At 37.2% G+C, this 20,235-nt stretch overlaps 1 protein-coding gene across 8 annotated transcripts in view; it reads right to left on the bottom strand.

Moving 5' to 3' along the window:
* Positions 1–20,235, bottom strand: part of SLC16A7 (solute carrier family 16 member 7) — a 155,120-nt gene that overhangs the window by 116,223 nt on the left and 18,662 nt on the right. For 5 of the 8 annotated variants that reach the window (XM_053661916.1, XM_053661919.1, XM_053661918.1 and 2 more), the window contains exon 2: positions 15,757–15,864. The exons of 1 other annotated variant lie outside the window; for it this stretch is intronic. The gene's annotated coding sequence lies outside the window, so the exon portion shown is untranslated. Of the gene's footprint in view, positions 1–3,945; positions 4,044–4,178; positions 4,267–15,756; positions 15,865–20,235 lie in introns of those variants that run through there. 2 more of the 8 variants (XM_053661921.1, XM_037168007.2) reach the window with 2 other exon arrangements.

Here is a 20,235-nt window from a genome sequence, read left to right as displayed (position 1 = left end):
GAGAATGAAAAAAACAAAGAAAGATGGTAACAATTATAAGAACATTTTGAAAAATTAACTGTGGTGGTTGCAGCAGGGAGAGGAGTGTAAGGGGACGAAATGGTCATGAAAATAAAATACGTTAAAATTACTTTTTAAGAAGAAAAGAAAAATGACCTTTCCCAAGTCAAGTCTTAGAATTGCTATGAATCTTTAGAAAATAAATCATCATATTTTCTTAAGGCTTCAAGGTCAAAGCCCATGAGCCAAAAGGATTATGAAGTTTATTCATATATGTATTACTGAGTTGATACTTCCTAGTGATAGATAAAAACTAGATAGGATTATAAACTATTTAATCCATAATTAACTATTAGAATTAGAACTAACTATTCTAATTCAGATCATGTTGAACAACCAAGGTATAATGAACCTCAAGTATTAATAGAAAAGGTACAGGAATATGTAATAACTCCTCAGGGAACATGAAAATACCTACGGTGGTCTTTTCACTCACTTGACATTAATTTAGTAATAAGTATTATATTTCCTGTGTTAACTATAATCAAACAAAACTACCAGAGATTCCATACACTTATCTAAAGAAAAATAGAAAACTTTTTCTTGAAGATTATCATGGAAGAGGTTTTAGTATTTATACTTAATGACTGGAGAAAATCTTTAGGAAATAATTCTAAGATATCTAAGAATTGTTTTAATAAGAGTAAGGCTTTGTCTCTAAGGTCAATCGCTAATAAGCTTTGTGGAGCTAGAAAATCGAGTTAACCTCTGAAAATGAAAGTTTCTTTATTTCTAAAATTGGAATATATCTCCTAAATTACTGAAAGAATAAAATAATATACTGTACTACTTGAAAACAGCTTAGCATTGGCATGACACATAGCATTATTAAATATCTTTTTTTCCAGAAACAAAGGACAGTATTGTTAAAACTTTTAGTTTTAAAATTCTTCCTCTGTCTAGAACTGTAGTTCTTATAAAATAGAAAACACAAGATTGGAAAATAATGGCAACATTAAAAAAAGGCAAGGACCAGAACCACAGGACATGTTTGTATTTAGAGGGGACTGTGAAGACAGAAAGAGGAGGGAGGAAATAGGAAGAGAATGATGAAAGACCAGAGAGGCCGCAGGGAGACAAAGAGGCGGAAATGGCTAGTCACCGTACAATATCAGATTATTATTACATTCAAAATAATTGGGGGAAAAGTTATCTTGTCCCGAAACACATTCTGTTTGAGCCTTAGGCACGTGCTCAAGGTACTTCAGATTTGAGATTAACATTTGGTGGTGTCCTCAATTTACATACTGTTTAAAAATTTAAGTATTTGTGACACATTTTTTTTCTCTGTCTTCCGATGTTCACACACAAAGAGCCAAGCAGAAGCTGCTTCTTTTATTAACGGCACTCTGAGGTTGAAATAAAAATAACCATTTCATTAAACCAGAAAAAACTAGATTTGCAACTGAATAGCGTAACTTGTTAGTCTCTTCTTTTCTACTGAAAGGGTGGAAACTGACTATTCTTAACCATCAGTATGGTCTCCATTTTCTGTAAAGAAATAAGCAAAAAAGTCAATGGTACTTACTGGTACAGACCACTACGGAAAATAGGAACAAAATCTCCTAAATTATTCAAAATCAGGGATTATTTTCTCATAATCTATATACTATCTGAATACTAGTATGTCGAGTCTATACACTGAGAGAATAACATTTGATTAACACAATGTGTGTGGCAATACAGGAAAGCTGAACTCTGATCTTAAATGTATATAATCAAATGCATAATATACCTCCAAAAGTATGTCCTGCCCATTAAATTCACTAAACATGGAGGCCACTGGGCTGATGTGGCTTTAATGCCATGGTTGCCTACCTCAGCAAACCAAAATCCAAGCCTGTAAATGCCTCAAGGTTACAATATCAAAATGCTAAGGAGAGCCAATCACAAACAGCCAACTAAGCTCTAAGCTACAGCCAATCAAATAATTTCTTTATTCTGCTTCTGTATTTCCTCTATAAGACTTTACCCAAGCTCCTATCAGTAAAGCACTCTTATCCACTTCTGCTTTGGAATGACCCAATCCAAATAGATCTTTGTTCAAATAAACTTAAAATTCCCAATATGCCTCATTTTATCTTTCCCATGTCTCTCTAGCTGAATTTGATCACCACCCCTACAACTATATAGTGAAAATGTCCACTGATAAATTACTATTTGATACACGTATCTTTTCTCACCAAGTAAAGTGGAACTGCCCGGTTACTCTGCAGAATAATTTAATCAGAAAAAAGCTTAGAAACTTTTTGTTCCATACTTAAAGAGGATCATTTAATCTCAAATTTCAGTGTTGAAAATTTTCTATATTAAATTTTTCTCTTTGGTTCTTTCTTGACATTATTAACACTGGTAAAGAAGTAAAGTCATCTTCCCTGGCTGGTGCAGCTCAGTGGATTGAGCATGGGCCTGTGAAGCAAAGGGTTGCTGGTTTAATTCCCACTCAGGGCACATGCCTGGGTTGCAGGCCAGGTCCCCAGTAGGGGACACACGAGAAGCAACCACACATTGATGTTTCTCTCCCACTCTTTCTCGTTCCCTTCCCCTCTCTCTAAAAATAAATAAATAAAATATGTTTTTAAAAAGAAGTAAGTTCATCTGAGAAAAATAAGAAGAGTTCATGTTTAATTTCTTGGAACCATCATAATTCTTACACACATCTTAATTTAAACCTATGCAGTTTTGATCATTTTCGTGAGCTCATGAATGTCAAGCTTCATTTATTTAAAGACTGTTTAATCAGTTTTTAATAGAAATAAATTAATGAAAATCTAAGGGGAACAAACTCAGTTTACCCTACACAATTGTTTCTAAGTAAGAGTTAATTGAAATTGGTGAAGTAATTATATTTAAATATGTACCAAAATAATATCTCTAAGTATTCATTTATGAATTTCTCTAAGTAATACTGATTTCTAATATGTTGTTATTAATATACGTAAATAATTGCAAGGATACTTGAGTGGTGAAGAATTTCTAAGTACATGTACAGAGGCTTCCTACTTTAATAGACATACGGTAATAGGCCAGTTGGAAATCCACCAGTTTAAATATATGGAAAATTTGAAGGATTTTCTCAGGCAAATGCTTTTTTCTGATGGACAGGTGAGTCAGGTCACAAATATCCCTTTTGCCTCCTTTGGACTACACAAGTCTTGCCAAATTAGCATCCATCGGAAGTGTAGGTAGGTTTCAGGAAATCGTAACACAATTTCTTGCAAACCCTTCATGGAATTTACTATTGTATAGTTGATGCTTGGATTTTCGAACTGCAAACTGAGTTTCAAAATGCTAAAAAATACATGAATTTATTTCTAGATTTTCAAGTACAAAATAATGCATAAGTGATTAATTAGTAAAGGACACTTTAATATTACCTAATGATAAAAGCATTATTAAACTGTGCTCTTGTTTATTGCATTCTGTGATTTGTAATGCGCTCTACCATAAGCTCACTTTGTATATAAGGCTGAGGAATTTTCTTTAGCCAGATTCCCAATGGAAAGAGAATTGAGGACATAAGTCACAAAGGCAATGTTAATAAGGGGCAGAAATTCAAGCTCTGATAGTACATTTTGTACCTGGATATAGGAAAGAACTTTCCAATTAGGGCCAACAAGTAGAAACTAACTCCAAGCTGAGATTTATAAGGAGAGGTCAGCAGCGTATAATGAGAATTTGGAGCACATACATCCAGCTGAACACCTTTAGTATAAGCATACTTTCTAATGCCAAAAGCTAATGGCTCCAAGACAATAATAAATAATAGTGAGAGAATATTCTAGCCTTGGATTTCAGAAAAAGAACTCTGCTGGCCTTATACAATTTTCACTAACAGTAGCTGAAGGAGTAGTTCTACAGGGGTAGTTACATGCCCCTACCTACCTCAGCTGCACGAGAATATGTAAAATCACAGTGGACAAGGTAAAATCTTCTCGTTGAAAGCCATCCTATTCTACATGGAATTTACCTATAGGCATGTCCTTGTAGAAAAGAGAGAAAGAGAAATCGGTCACTGCCCACATTTCCATCACTCACTGCAGATCATTCCACACAAATTTTAAAGTACATTCTACATAAAAGCATTGGAATTCACTTGGCACTCACAGTGTACCTACCAGAACAATCTCACAGCACTCACGTGTATCAGGCCTCCTGGAGCTGTGCCCTGCGCAAACAACAAGGCCATTGCAACCAGCCCTGAAGTAATGTTTAAGAACACAGGCCCCGGAGTTGGCAGGTCTGGAATCAAGTGACCCTAACCATGTGACCATGAGCAAGTTAATGAACATAAGTTTAGTTTCCACATGCATAACATTAAGATAATAGTATTAACCACCACTAAAGGTTACTGAGCAATAAATGGAAATAAAACATGTAAGACACCACACAGTAGTGAGCTATGAAACTAAACCATTTGATTTGTTATTATTACCTTGTACCAATCTTTGTAGAAAGTGCCTCAAAAAAAAATGAGCAACATGCTGATTGACACATTGAATATGAGACACCTGAATTTTTAGAGAGTAAACTCTTGAGAAATATTAAGAAGCCACATTACTCTTATTTAATTCTTACCATGAAAATGGACATCATACAATATGATGATGTAGCTTGGTGATCTCGCACTGACTGATGTGATCCACTGGGATCGGATGTATTGGTACTCTCCCTGGCAGCCACGCTGCACAAATCGCAGTTGCCTAAGTGCCACACTTTCCCCAGAGCCCAAGGAAAGAGAACAGAGTAGGGCAAAGGTAGAATTGATAACAGCAAATATAAACAGGAGGATAAAATATTTACCAAGAAGACTGCCTAGTTTTGTAAAAGGAAAATAAAGTGCAAGGGCATTGTAGCTTTTGAGCATTCGTGCAAGAACCAGGATAATGCATCTGGAAGTCATGTCATGTCCATCCCAAGATTGGCTGCGCAATTATGATTCTCCCACGCAGAAACGGCCTACAAGTCAGGTGTATCATTAACAGCAGAAGGGATTCATCGCCTTTGGGGGACCTTTATACAAATCCTTGTCTCCTCCTAATGCCCATCAGCCAATTAATTACAACAGTTTCTTCCCACAGCTCTCTCTTCACACTCTTACTCCCCAAGTGTGTATCAACCCCACAGATGCTGCCCCCAATATACCTGTATTTAGTTACTACCTTGAGTGCATATAAAATAGATCCCAAAGTACACCTGTACATAGTTGCTACTTTGGGTACAAAAAAGGTTACACTGAAGGCTGCTCCTCCTGGCATTTTACAAATAAAAAAAATACGCTGAGTTATTCTAGTTAGACTGCAGTGGCTCTTAAAATGGCTTTGCAGAGGTTGCACCCCAGGGGATAGTTGGAATTGTTTGGAGATTTATTTTCCTCTCAAAAGTGGGAGGGTGTTACTAACTTCAGGTGAATGAAGGCAGCACCTGGCTTATGGGGAATCAGGGTAGCCGCTTAAGGCTCTTAACTCAGGGCAACACTCACTCACCCTTCCAGTCATGCCAGTGCAAGATTAAAATTCGCATGGTCCAGAAAATGAGCGCCCCCTGAAACGCTGTGCCCTAGCTGTCTCCCTGGCCTCACCCTGGTCCCAGGCCTGGGTGGAGGCAGGGATGCAGCGAACATTCCCCACAAAAGGAATTATCCAGTTCAAGGTGTCAGGAACGCTGACATTGGGAAACCCAGACTGTCTTAAAAAATCTTTTAAAAAACCTGAAGACCTAGGTTAGAAACATTTGATTCCCTCCCTTTTTTACTTAAAGTTACAAATTTAATATCACACATATGTTATATGTTCCTCAAAGTGAAATTATACCAAATCCTAGCATATAGGTCAAATCTACTCTATTCCTATTCACATAACCTGCCATGAGGTTAAATTAATCTGACCTTTACTTCCCAGCGTTTGTGCTCAAGCCCGTCTTCCCTCTGTGGCTGTGTCACTCACTCATTCCGTCCACCCTTACGGTCCAGGTGCAAAGGTACCTTCCAGTTAACATCTTCCTGTCAAAATGTGACCTCTTCCTTCTCAGACTTCTTTCTTTCCCATATGGTCCTTATTACACAAGTCATTTACTTATTTATCTCTCCCCATCCCTACTCCCTCCAACACAAGCATGTACACAAATACACACATACTAATGTAACTTCAGTTACTAATGTAACTCCTTACAGCCATGGACCACATTTTCTTTATCTTTACTTTCATAGCCACCTCAGTGTGGAATACTGACTTTAACATGTAAAGTACTCAGATGTTTTAAATGGATCAACGAAGCAGGTATACATAACATTAGTAACAGACAGCATGAGCCGTAATATTTCCTGCTGACTGTCTGAATCTAAATTTTACACCCCATTATTAAGCCTTGTTAAACCAGTACCAATTTTCTTTTCCTGGTGGATATTTCCATCTATTTCAAGTTTGATATCCTAGAATTCTTTTTTCTAAAATTTATTGATTTTAAAGAAAGAGAGGCACAGAGGGAAAGGGAGAGAGAGAGAGAGAGAGAAAGAATTTGTTGTTCTACTTTTTTATAGATTCGTTGGTTGAGTCTTACATGTGCCCTGACCGGAGATCAAACTTGTAACCCTGCCATATCAGGATGATGCTGTAACCAACTGAGCTACCCAGCCAGGGCTCCCAAAATTCTCAAGGTTTATTTTTGTTAGGTAACTGACTTGACATTTTGCTACAAATAAAAGCACAAAATGGAATGTATTTTCTTCCCAATGGCCTATTCTAACCACAGAGGAGCTCATGTCTTTGAGACCAAATTCAAGAAGTTAGGAGCCTAAAATCAAGAAGAAAATAAATCTAATTCCTAACAACGGTTGAAGAACTAGCCTGGTAATATGTCAAACTCTTCAGGAAGCTAAATAAACGCAGTTTAAAAGCACATTTCCATTAATCTCTACCTCACCTTCGACCTTAAAACTATTCTGAAACATTTCTAATTTTGACTTTTAACCAAGAATAAACTAAGACAGTCTAAGTCATTAATATCTGGCTACAAATACCTTCTTTTGAAAAAGAATACAATACATACGCAGTCAAATTTTCCAGCTAATTTTCCTTGAAACTAATGCATTATATTTTACATTTCTAATATGTGACTTGAAGGAAACTGAAGGCTTTCCCCCGATGGATACCATAAAATTACTGATTTTAATCTTTTCACCTTATCAGAGAATCAGGTTAACCTTTACCTAGTACCTGGGAAGATAAAAACGAATCTTTCAAGTTTATTAGGAGACAGTTACTGGGAGGAAATAACTCTACTGAAACTTAAATGCATATGAATGCATTACACACTCATGCACACACTGTTAGGTTTTCTCAGGAAGCTGTTTGACTCTGTGATAAGTATGAATAATTTTAATTGTTTGGTCCATAGCCATTAGTTAGGAGAAGGGAGCTGATTTATTCTGAGTACCCAGTATGCGCCAAGTAATTTCCATCTTTCCTTCATCCCTGCTAAGAGAAGTTTCACCCCTTACTTTTTGCAGATGAAGAGATGGCCTCAGGTTTAGCAAGTTGCCAACATTCATACCATTGGTATACAGTGTTTCTTAAAGCATGATCATCCAACTATGTAAAACTACTACTCTCCACAAAACATTACAGATTACATTTAACCTAGGAAAGGCAGAAAATATGCCCATATTTTCAGAGTGTTCCTCTAGTGGACTAATATATGCAACTTGACTTTAAGCTATATATAATAGTGCTCAAGGTCAATCAAGGACAATGAGCTTCCGGAAGAAGAAATGCACCACATTGAGGAAAGCAACCACAACAGGAAGCCATCGTGGCTCTGGACTTTCAGCGGTGTACAAACAGCAGGAGGAGTCGGAGGTCCCGCCATTCAATCAGTGCTAACCCAGTTCTCACTCCTTCGCTCCTTGTGCCAACAATCGATGATTCGGACCTTCCATGTATGTGGCCCTTTAGTGACTATTATACAGCAGAAAAAGGTGTAAATACATTTTTCTTCAAAAAGTGTATATGTAATACATAAAATATTTAAAAATCAAAATAACATAAGAGTTCCAAAAGAATTATTAATTCAGTGAGTGCTATGAAAATTCAAAAAGAGCAATAGATTATTCTAGCTGAGGTTATCAGGATTGGCAGTATTAAAAAAGATGAAGTCTGAGCTGCCTTTGAAGGACAGCCCATATATCAATAGGTGCAGACTATATATATATAAAGTCAAGAAATCAAAAGTTGGGCTACAGAAAGGCATACAGCATATTCAGGGGATGAAATAAATACGAAGCTTAAGAAACTCTACATAGGTACACATTCTTAAACACTTTGTAGCAGTAAGTTTTTATAGCAATAACATATATATTGTCAATCACTTCCACTTAAAAGTTGCTGTTAAAATTTTATCTTTGACCTGGCTGGTGTGGCTCAGTGGACTGAACACCTGCCTGTGAACCAAAGGGTTGCCAGTTTGATTCCCAGTCAGGGCATATGCCTGGATTGCAGGCTAGGTCCCCAGTAGGGGGTGCACAGGAGGCAACCACACCTTGGTATTTCTCTCTCTCTTCTCCCTACTTTTCCCCTCTGTCTAAAAAATAAATAAATAAATAATTTAATAAAAAATTATTTTCTTTCATTTTATTACTTATGAGTTCATTATTTTTGTAGTTTAATGTACAACATGCATACTGGCCATAATATACTATTTTAAACAAATATGAGAAGAGCATATCATCTTAAGAGTTAGATAAATAGCTTTCAGATACAAAAGTTTTGATTATTATTATTTGAGAAAACTTAGTTCTCCAAATACTAGTCTACCATTGTATATAGCAGAAAAGGAGACAAATAGATACAATTAGATAAAATATGTTTGGGGCCGAAATGTTTGTGGAGCCTTAAAATTCACAAGAAGCTCTAATGCCCAGTGTGACGATATTAGGACGTGGGTTTAAATAAGGACACAGGGGGATGGGATTCTCATGATGGAATCAGTGCCCTTCTAAGAGACCAGAGAACTTTATCTCTTGCTCTGTAGCTCTCACATGCCCCCCCCCAATCCTGTGAAGACACAGAAAGAAGGTGACCATCTACAAGCAAGGAAGAGGGGCTCTCATCAAGAACCAAATTAGCCAGCACCTGGATCTTGAACTTCCCACTCTCCCAAACTGTGAGAAGTAAATGTTTGTAGTTGGAGGCACACAGACCAAGAACATGATGTGTTTTCCTCTTACTATACAGCACAAAAGACAGATATATAAACATATCGTCATGGTCAAATGTGCTAACAGCAACAACAGAGGTGGATTCAGTTCTAACAAAAGCCATAATTCTTCCTATAGGACGCTGGCATCATTTCCTAGAGAAAGTGACAGTGAACTGAGTTATGAAAGACAGGAAGTGAAGAGGAAAAGGTTTGATAGGTCATCTCAGATACAAAGAAACAATTCTTGGCGGAGCTTTAGCACATGATGACCCTGAGTCAGTGCAGGATCAGAAGGGGAAAAACCAAGATTGGAAACATAGGATGGTGCTTGACAGCAAAGGAAAGCTAAGGATTACAACAGTGAAGGGAGATCAATGTAGGTTTTTAAGCACAGACAGGATATGACTGGATTCGTTTTTCAGTAAAAGTGCTTTAAGGGCGACTTGGAGAATTACCTAAGTGAACAGAGAGAAGCTGCAGAATCATTCGGGTGTGAGACTCTAAACCATGGCCAGGGAAACAAACAAACACACAAACAAACAAAGACGTTGGATTCCAGGATATATCTTGAGTCTTAAGGGTTTGGTGAAAATGTGGATGTATTGCATAGTTGGTAAGAAAAGTCAAAAATGGGCCTGGTGTTTCCAGCTGGAAGGATGGGGTGGATCTTGGTGGACCTGTAACATGGGCACACTGTGACTGGAAGAGTGTCGCATGGGCAGTGGCCATGCAAGACTGCGGCAAAGGAGACCAGTTAGGGCAAGAGCTGTAGACAGGGAAACCGTCAGCATGGAAGGGCTGAATGGAAACTCTGAAGGCAGATGTGGCACTGAGAAAAGAGTCGAGGAGAGAACATGGGGTGTCAGAAGTAGTGTGAGGTGACAGAAAAGGAGGAGTCTGTGGAGCAGACGAAAGCACGAAGATCATCAAATGTATAAAAAAGAATGGGAACTGAGTAAAGATGACAGATTTTCCAGAGGAAGTCCTCATAATTAATCTTACATCCTCTGAAACTTTATGAGCAAAATATGCCCTTTCTTAAAAGTAAAAAATCTGTCCTCAGGAGGCTGCTCTTCTATAACAAAATTAATGGCAAACATCATACATAGGATGATGAATAACTACAAATCAAAAGATTGGTATAGACACATATGTATATAATTGTATAATAACAGTTTATGTAAGAAATGAATATATACTTTACACAGCACAAGAAATCTTAAAATAGTGGTCTATCAAATTTCATATCTTTCTAAAGGAAATTTATTTAAATTGTTCTAATTAAATGCAAAAGCAATTAATGGACTTTTTCATCACTAAGGTTGACACATAATGCCACAGGAAATTACTTATGGTTTAATTCACCGACTGTGTGTAAACTCTCTTGGGTTCCAGGTCAATGTATGAAGCAGAGCCTGGTGTAAGTGATAGGAGACTGATGGGGAACTGCAAGACTGGCTTCATTTCTAAGGAGGGAAGGTTTTATTTACAAGACTACTCAGCTGTGAAGCTGAAGTAATAACGTGAATTAATTTATACACTCTGCATTTAAAGGTCGAGTACTTTTAACAACTTCTCTCCATGTTCCTGAGAGTAGGAAAAAAGCTATATTAAATAATATTTATAAATGCTTGAAGAACAAGGTCTCTTAATGAATGGTACACTTGAACTCCTACATGATACACATTCAGACGGAAAGTTTACATTGATTTTACTCAGTGGCAAAGAAGTTAGAACTGTGCCGGTTACCTTTTTGTTTTCACCACACAAAACTTTATTTCCTTGTCACTCAACTTCACCAAGATATCACACCCTATAAGACTGAAAGTACAGAGGCAAAATAATCAAAGAAAAAAAAGTAGAAGATTGTATTTTAGAATTCCTCTGTTCAAGAGTGTATTCTAACACATTGACTAATAGTATATTCATTTCTGTGACAGGATTGGTGGCTGGCAAGCAATGAGGAGAACCCAGAACCTGAAGTCAGGGCTCCTCTGTTTGAGTCTGGCCCTGCTTCGTATTTATGTGACTGTGAGTGAGTCACTTAAAGCCCCTGAGCCTCATTAGGTGCATCTGTAGAATGTATTGCATTGGTCCACACTGCTGAACTGATGAGATGAATCAATGAACTCACTGGGTTCACTGTAAAAGACTGTACAAATTTCAAGCATTGTTACTTTTATTTACTTCTTTTTAAGTTACACAGGACTTGGAAATAACTGAGAGCATAACTGGATGTACAACTTTGTGGGAGTTAGGTAAGTCCTGACCTTTACCTTGAAGTCACATGGTCCTTCCCTTAGAAAGGAAAGAACAAAAACTAAAAATAGAACCTTCTGGCACTTACCAGGAGTACGGAGAAAACTAGTGCTTGAAATGTGTAAGGTTTTCCTAGAGTTATTTAGGTAAAAAATTAGACTTTTTTGTAAAATGCTCATGATTCTACTTTTATAATCTATAATGGTACCTACTAATATACTCTGCTTTTACCTCTTAATGATCTGCCCACCTAATACAAGGTTTCACACACAATAGGCTGTCAAATAAATGCAGGATAAATTGAAATAGGAAAATTTTCAGGTGTGAAATGTTACACATAATATACATCGGTCAATGGGATTTTTTAAAAAATCTGTCTCTTTAGGTAACATTTCTATTACTCAAGCATATTTTACATAAAAACATCATATTAAATGTCTCAGCAAATTAAGAAGTTGTTTCATTTCTATTTCACCACTTTACATAGTCATATTTGCTACCACGTTCTTTCTTTCAATTTGTATGTCATTGGTTATGAAGAAACATGCCCAGGAAAACATGTTTGTACCACATTGCCCTAACCCTAGGTCATGCCAATTAGATCAGGGCTTCTATCCATTAAGGGGAAAGAAATAACTAATATTTATTGACTAGTCACTATATCCAAGGCACTACTCTTACTTTGTCCTCTCCACATGTAATAACTTATTTACTGCTCATCACAACTATGATGTAGTACTACTGTTATCATTCCCATTTACAGATGAAGAAACTAAGCCACAGAATCCTAAAGAAATTTTCCAAGACATAACATGCCAGCAAGGTTTGGAGCTTAGATTCAAATCCAGACAATTCAGCAGAAGTACTTGGGCTCCGACCATTACTGATACTGTCCTAAATCTTTTGTACCACCTTAATACCATTTTTAGTTGAGGCTAAGACAATTTTATTTTGTATCTCAAGAATTTGAAGTACACATTGATAGACTGAGTCAGTTGGATGGTGTTGGACACTAGAGGTGAAAGGTCATTTAGCCCTGCAACAAAATGGAAAACTGGTAGGCCCTGGGGAAAACCAGCCCTGGAATACCATTTCAGCAAGAGCTGACTACACTTCCTGAAATCAGGGTCCGAGAAAATCCCCTGAATTTCCAATCACTGAACTTGTTACTTGAGTTGATTTGTGCAAGTCCTTGCCCCTGGCAGTACAAAAACCCCTCCACCAGGAACAACTAAAAATTGTACACAAAATATAAAAAAGTAAATAGAAAGGAATGTCCAGAGAGTAAAACCAACTGAAAGCAGAAGTCAGGTGGTTAAGGGGAGCACTTTATTCAGGTGTCCTCTCAGAACATTTGATGTATTTAGTGGACTTGAACTTGATGGTTCACAGCCCAAAGGGTGTTTGCAGTAGATCACAAGGCCCAAGACCAGCCGGAGATGGAAAGTCTACAAGATCATATGCCCTCCTGTGACTCGATTAAACTGCATTGTCATTGTACCAGAAACATCGCAGGCATCACACTACAGACTGCTGGTGGTTGCAGAGAAACTAGTCTGTCCCTAAACTGGGCACCAGTGATGGGGAACAGAAAATACAACATGAAGACTCAAGACCAAGTGATCCCCCACATGGTTTTACAGCCAAATTGTGTACTATCAAGGTGGTTCAGACATCTAAAACAGTTTGTGGTGTTGGTGAATGACCCAGGCCTTGGAAGAAGGAAATGTAAACTCTCTCAACTAGTTCATCTAATTTAGCCCAAGGTTCAAATAATTCCCATGTGATAAAGATCCAGGCTATGCTCCTGTGTAAGGCAATATGAATCGAGAGCCAGGAGGAACTACAGAGAGTAGAATCAGATTGATAAAGACATTACATAGCAAAAGGAGCAATCGGAAAATATAAATTGAATATGCTTTAAATAGAAGGGAATTAAAATGTGATTAAAACCAAGAGATCATGAGAATTACAGTAACTAAACATTTTTAAAAATTGTCCATATAAAACTTATTGTTGAAACCAAACAACCCCCCACCCTCAAAAAAGCAAATAAATAATAAATACAAAAATGTCCAAGAGTGATTAGCTGTGGGAAAGGGACGTGGGGGACAAAGAGCTTAAAAGCTATGGTGTCAGACAGTGAGAGGTGTTAGTGACAGGGCAGATTCACTCACTAAGGAACAGGAAAAAAAGCCAAAAAACACAGAGACACACACCATTTTTTCTTTATTTCAAAGCTAGTGGTATCATCACTAGGGAAAAGCTGTTGCTCCCTGGCCACTGCTCATCGGTACAGCTAAATACCACACCACACAGAAAATTATTACCAAATGAATCACCAATCACCACAGAAGGAAGCTGTAGCTGAGCTATCCAATCCAATAGTCAATAACCACATGAAGCTATTTACATTGAAACTTAATTAAAATTGAGTTCAAAAATTTAGCTCCCCAGTCACACTTGAAATTTCAAGTGCTCAATAGAGACATCTGGCCAGTCCCTGTCATCGGACAGTGCCAGATAATGATGTTCGAATCAGTGTAGAAAATTCTATTAGACAGTGCTCAGAGACATTTAAGATAGCAATTTTATGAGCTGGGAGTTGAGGAGGATGTATTAAGCAAGAAATAACAAGGTAAACAAGCAAAAGAATGGAAATAACTGATAATCTCAGTTATTAAAACTCAGAACCATTTATCAAAAGATACTACATAGAAAACAAACAGAAGAGCCTTCATCTGAAGGATAGCACTTTTCATATGCATATACATAATATATGAGACATATCAATAATCTGTGTGAGCAATAAAAAGATAATCACACAAAAAATGGACTAAAGACAGGCATTTCATTCCATTTGATGACAGAAAAAGATAATTACAGTATGACTTATTTTTATACATACCCTTGTTCTATTTTAAATCAGCAAGAATAAGAGAAGAGTAACAACCTATTTTTCAGCGTGGAAGGAGGATTACATTGCTTTAGGCAGCCACCCAGCAACATATAAGTAGCTTGATAACAATGTTTGAACATGTAATTAAATAAATACTTCTAACGTTAGCTTATCCTTCATTAAAAGATAGTTTTCTGGTTCACCTAACAATTTATCTTTAACTCATTTTGAGCACACAATAGAGTACTTGGGAAAAACATAGTATACTTATGGACACTGTTCACTGAGTGTAGAATTGACAAAGGCATTAATTTTGTATTTACTTCGGAAGAATCAGAAAACACAGAGGGGTGCGTGTGATTGGAGGGGAGGGTGTGTGTGAGTGTAGGGCAGGAAAAGCACACAAAGTAATAAACATATGAGGAAATACTGAAAATATAATTGAAATGTGTAATTTCCTCAAAGCAAAGCAAAGTTGCATCCCCGAATTGGTGGTTATTACTCTGCACCATCCTCTTTTTTTCCGGAACAAGCATGGGCAGGAAAAAAAAACTCACCTTCTTAGCTTCCACATAAAAATAAGTTTTCATATTTAAAAATAAACTTGTTTATGTACCTTAACATTTGAAACAACACTACATCTACATTGCATTAACAAATGATCTAACTTACACTGTCTTAGTTTTAACCAGAAGTGTAAGAGAGGCATTAAAGGGGTTTTGACCATTTATTCTGGCATATTATAAAAAAGTAATGTTATTACACAGCCTCAAAATAATTTAAACTATAAATTAGTATCATAAAATACCAAAGATTCACATGTGGTGATTTGGGCAGTGTGAATATAGGCCAATGGTTCTAGAAGTAGACTCAGTCTGCCAGAAAGAAATATGCAATGGGGAATACTCTGCATGGACTCCAGGAGATTACCAGGTGATTTCACCTCTCATCGTCCTTGTAATCTGAGAATGAGAGGGGAATAATCAATACCTTGGCAATTCTAGTACAAGGTAAATAGTGTTAGCTGCACAAAGAGTGGGACATTCAAGTCAGATTAAATATCTTAGTATGTATGACAATCACTAGTAGTTAGTAAAACTCTATACCACAAATCAGAATTCTAACCCAATCCACTGTACGGATAGTAGGATTTAGCTTGTAGGCTGAGGTTCAAGGATTCTTTTCCCCAGAAGAGACAGTAAAGAACACTGCAGTACCCCAGTCCTCAGAGGACTGGGGAGCCAGAGATTTCCACAACCAATAATCGGTGTGGCTCAGTTGGTTGAACAGAGTCCTGTGGAGCTCGAAATGTTGCCAGTTTGATTCCTAGTCAGGGCATGTACCTGGGTTGTGTGCAGGTCCCGGATTAGGGATGTGAGAGAGGCAACCAACTGATGTTTCTCACACATTGATGTTTGTCTCCTCGTCCTTCTCCCTCTTTCCACCTTTCTCTAAAAATAAAATAAACAAAATATTGTTTTAAATAGTATGTGGAACCAAGCATAAGATACCCCTAATAACAGAAGAAAATGGGACTGGGAAAGTCAAGCTCATGAATACAGGCATGTAACTTCTATTACAAGAAAACAAGGGGCTGCCCTGGCTGGTGTGTCTCAGTGGCTTGGGCGCTGGCCTGCAGACTGAAAGGTCACCAGTTCAATCCCCAGTCAGAGCACAAGCCTGGGTTATGGGCCAGGTCCTCATTTGGGGGTGTATAAGAGGCAGCCAATTGTTGTTTCTCTCTCACATCATGTTTCTTTCCCTCTCTTTTCCCCTCCTTTACCCTCTCTCTGAAAATAAATATATTTTTTAAAAAGGATCTAGATTTGACAGAACAACAGTGGAGACCCATAGGTCAATCAGCACACACCAAGTCTTGAGTCAGATTTGTTGTTGGGGAACACTGCTAAAAATTAATCCTTCTGATTATCAGTATGGGGAACCCTGTTCCAGCTTAGCCTCACTACTTCCCAGACACTGCCTCTATTCAGAATGGCCTACCAAACCACATTGTATTTGGGCTGGTTTTATAAGCACAACTTTACACAGATAAATAAAGCAGACACAGATTCTGGTGTGAAGAGCAACTTTTTACAAAGTAAAACAAACAAGCAAGCAAAATATAACCAGAGACATTGAAATAAAGAACAAACGAACAGTAACCCCACAGCAGGGTGGGGGGGATAACAGGGGAAAGAAGGGAACGGGTCATCAAGGACCTTGTATAAAGGACCCATGGACAAACCAAACAGGGGAAAGAATTGAGGGTGGGAGGTAAGGGTCAGGGCAGGGGGAAGTGGTGGTGGGAAAATGGAGATAACCGTGCTTGAACAACAATAAAAAAAGAAGAAGAAATGCAGAAAAAAGTAACCCTGTAAATGATAAAAACTAAATATCTCTCCTCGTTTTGGGGGGTGGTGAACTTTCTGGCCTAATTTTATGCTTCTGATGAATAACTCCATATGGTTGCCCTTGGAGATATATCCTATTGTGCATTTGATTTCTCTTCCTCGCAGTTGTGCGCCTCCTACTTCCTAGAACTTCCTGCTCCCTATTCCTTCCAAAGAGGAAACACACATCCCTAGTTCTCTCATGCGGTCACAGGGGTAAAAGTACAGATGCCGGAGGGGGGGGTGTTTGTTTATTTGTTTTGTCTTTTTTTTTTTTTTTGCAAAACCAAGAACAGAAAATGATTAGAAGGGCCTTAGTCACTGAGTTTCCAGGCTAATAAAAATGTCAAGAGAAACGTCATCATTTTGTGAGCATCACATGCCAAAAACTGTGTTCCACACGCACAGGCAGGACCAGTTGCCTGATGCATGCGTCCTTAATATTCTCTCATGCAGACCATGTTGTGCTGCCTTCATATACAGTAGTTCATAAACACAGCACTTTACAAATTCAATAATCACTTGTACTTTTTCAGAGAAAAGGGTTTGTATATAGATAATTTCCAGTTGATCTGTTTTACTTTGCACATAAAATGCCAACAATTAATCTATAGCATGAGTAATGAAAACTTTTTCATAAGTAGGGGTCTATAGTTGCAAAAAATCAAAAACCATTCAACATGGCTTAAGGAAAGGGGAGGAAAAGAACAGTACCAATGTACCAACATAGGACTTAACTGCAGAGGTAAGGCATTAGGCAGCTGCCCTGTCTCTGTAGGGTCCTGAACATTTCAAATGTTGAGTATTATTTAAGTGTTACAGTGTGAAATCTGGGTGGCTACTTTCAGTATTATTACTTACTAACTTTGCGAACTTGGGTGAGTCACTTAATATCTCAGAGCCTTAGTTCTCATTTCTGTAAGGTAGAAATAATGGTACTTACCTTGTGTATGTGGATTAAACAAGATAACACATGTAAAGTGTTTAGAATACTGCCTGAGACAACGGGCACTCAATAACACAAGTCATTGTAAGAACATCATTATAATTGCTGGTTTTGAGCATATGCTTCACTCTTCCCTTAGCCTGGCAGCTGCATCCATTTGCACATGTTAGTGTAGCCACCAGCTCAGAGTTAACAATATCATATAACTTCAGTGCCCACCACTTCTGATCTGCTCAGCCCATGTCATGTGATACAGACAAGGTTACCTTCTCTAGAGCCGTGGATAAGAATAGAGTCCTCAGAATCTGTCCACAGGGAACGAAAGACCTGCCTTTCTGGTATGAATGCTGCCAATTCGCAATTTAATAAAAATGTAAAGAAGACAATTCACAGAGAGTTTCCCTCTCAGGCTAATACTAAGATACATTTACTAACAAATGAGAAAATACGAGCTAAGAAAAATACAAGCTGCTTGCAGATGGTAAGTTTACTGTATGCCTGCAAACCTTTTAACTGAAGCTGGACAATCACTTTTTCATGGATTCAGTAAGATTAACACTGAATGAAATACTGGGCGAAACTACCTCTAAGTTCTTTTGACTGCATGATTACATTGATACAGACATATAGTGTAAAATCCATGACACTAAGCCTGCAAGTCTAGAAATTAAATTTTCCTTTGTTTGCATCCTACAAATCTGAAAAAGAAAAGGGTATACCTTGTAAATCAGATTTGGTAAAGGTTAAATGTCCATTTCAACAGGAAGTATTTGATTTAAAATCTTCACAACAAATTGAGAAGTCGCTGGAAGAAGGTTCAGTACTTTAGGGTAGGTAAGAAACGAAATGGATCCACTGAATAGTTGTTTATAATCAGGTGTTATAAATAGGAGAATATAAGGAAAGAAAAATCAGAAAAATTTAGCAGCATAAAATTCTACATAGAAAGCATAGCCAACTTCCTAGTAAAACACCATTTCTACTACTGACATATCCTTTGTAAACTAAAATTTCACTGTAGATAGGTGTTTCCCACAAAATTAAGAAAAAAGTGAGTTGTGAGCAAGGAGAAGGAGATGACAGTGTCACCTATCAAAAGTCACAAGCATTTCTCTTAGGAAGTGCTTGACCTTAATACCTGCGTGTATGTTATTACCAAAAATGCAATTAGGAAGGTAAGATCACACACAATGAGAGTGTGTACTGAACAATGAAGACTGCTAATAGCAATGCATTTTGGAATTGAAAGAGAGCATTCTACTTGAAAGAAATTAGCTTTGCATAGTCTTTATGTTCATTTCCTCAGAATGTGTAGGAAGTGTAAAAGGAAAAGTCCACTGTGCTGTTTTAGTAGACTTGTAAACACTAGTCAGAATTCAGGGAACCTGTTCTTGTACTTCCTGAATGAAGGTGACTTTCAATCACTTTTAGTCCCATTATTGAGTACAACAATATTTTTAATTTCATCGGTCTCAGTCATGCTAGAAAGACTGGAATGAGATTATGTGGAAACATAATTAGCAAAAAAAAATATTAAGCGTCTATATTTTAGATGCCAAATTTAGATTGGTAAGCCAGGTAGTTTAGTAGGTGTTTAAGCATGACGTATATAAAATAAAGCTTTAGAATATGGTGAGAAAAGGTGATTTAGAGATGCAGAGTTGTGTGTTTAAGAAAATCTTTGCAGTCATGAAGTCTGATAATCAGAGAAGCATATAAATAATATTAATAATTGACAAAATAATCACAGTGACTTCACAAGGGAAGTGTTCAAGTAGTCCCTAGTATTTAAAGAGTTTTGAGTCTTTCAGGCCAGATCCCAGGTCTCAACAATTACTTCTTCACTTTAATAATTCCATTTGGCATTTTCCTTTCTATTACTGTTGAATCAATATTCAAATGTTATTACCCCATATGAGCTCAGTATTTGTCATTTCATCATGAAAATGGTGGCAGTGGCTACCTACTCTGAATACCTGAGAATGTCGTACATTTACAACCCCGCAAATGTAATCCAAATTTAGTTACTCTCCAGGCACATTCAAGGCTCTATAAATAATACTTTCGAAACTCTATTTTGTCTTACACACAAAGGTCTTTCCTCAAGGCTGTGTTTCCTAAATGGTGTTTCATAACATTTTTGTGCTTTAAAATTATTTTCAAAAATGGCGTCTGTAATTAAATAAGTTTGAGAAATTTTGAACTTAGGCATCACTTGAATAACTATAGATTAGAGGCTAGTGCCTGTCCAAAGCCAAGTAGAATTTTATGACTATATTAATAATGATGGATGAGAAGTATACATATATTTAATAAGAAACCATTTTGCCTTTATAAATCTAATGAATGTGCACTAATTTAAATAACATATTCACATGACTAAACACTTAAAGGATAGAGACATTATATATGCAGATTATTTTTTTATTCCATACTTTGTGGAGAAACGGAGCTAAAAATATTAGAAAAGTAATTTCATCCATACA

This window comes from Artibeus jamaicensis, unplaced genomic scaffold (assembly GCF_021234435.1).
Source record: "Artibeus jamaicensis isolate MK-2021 breed Jamaican fruit bat unplaced genomic scaffold, CSHL_Jam_final contig_233, whole genome shotgun sequence".
In the NCBI taxonomy this organism is placed as follows: domain Eukaryota; kingdom Metazoa; phylum Chordata; class Mammalia; order Chiroptera; family Phyllostomidae; genus Artibeus; species Artibeus jamaicensis.
Note: the sequence above shows the minus strand (reverse complement) of the source record. Positions and strands in the feature narration are given on the sequence as shown.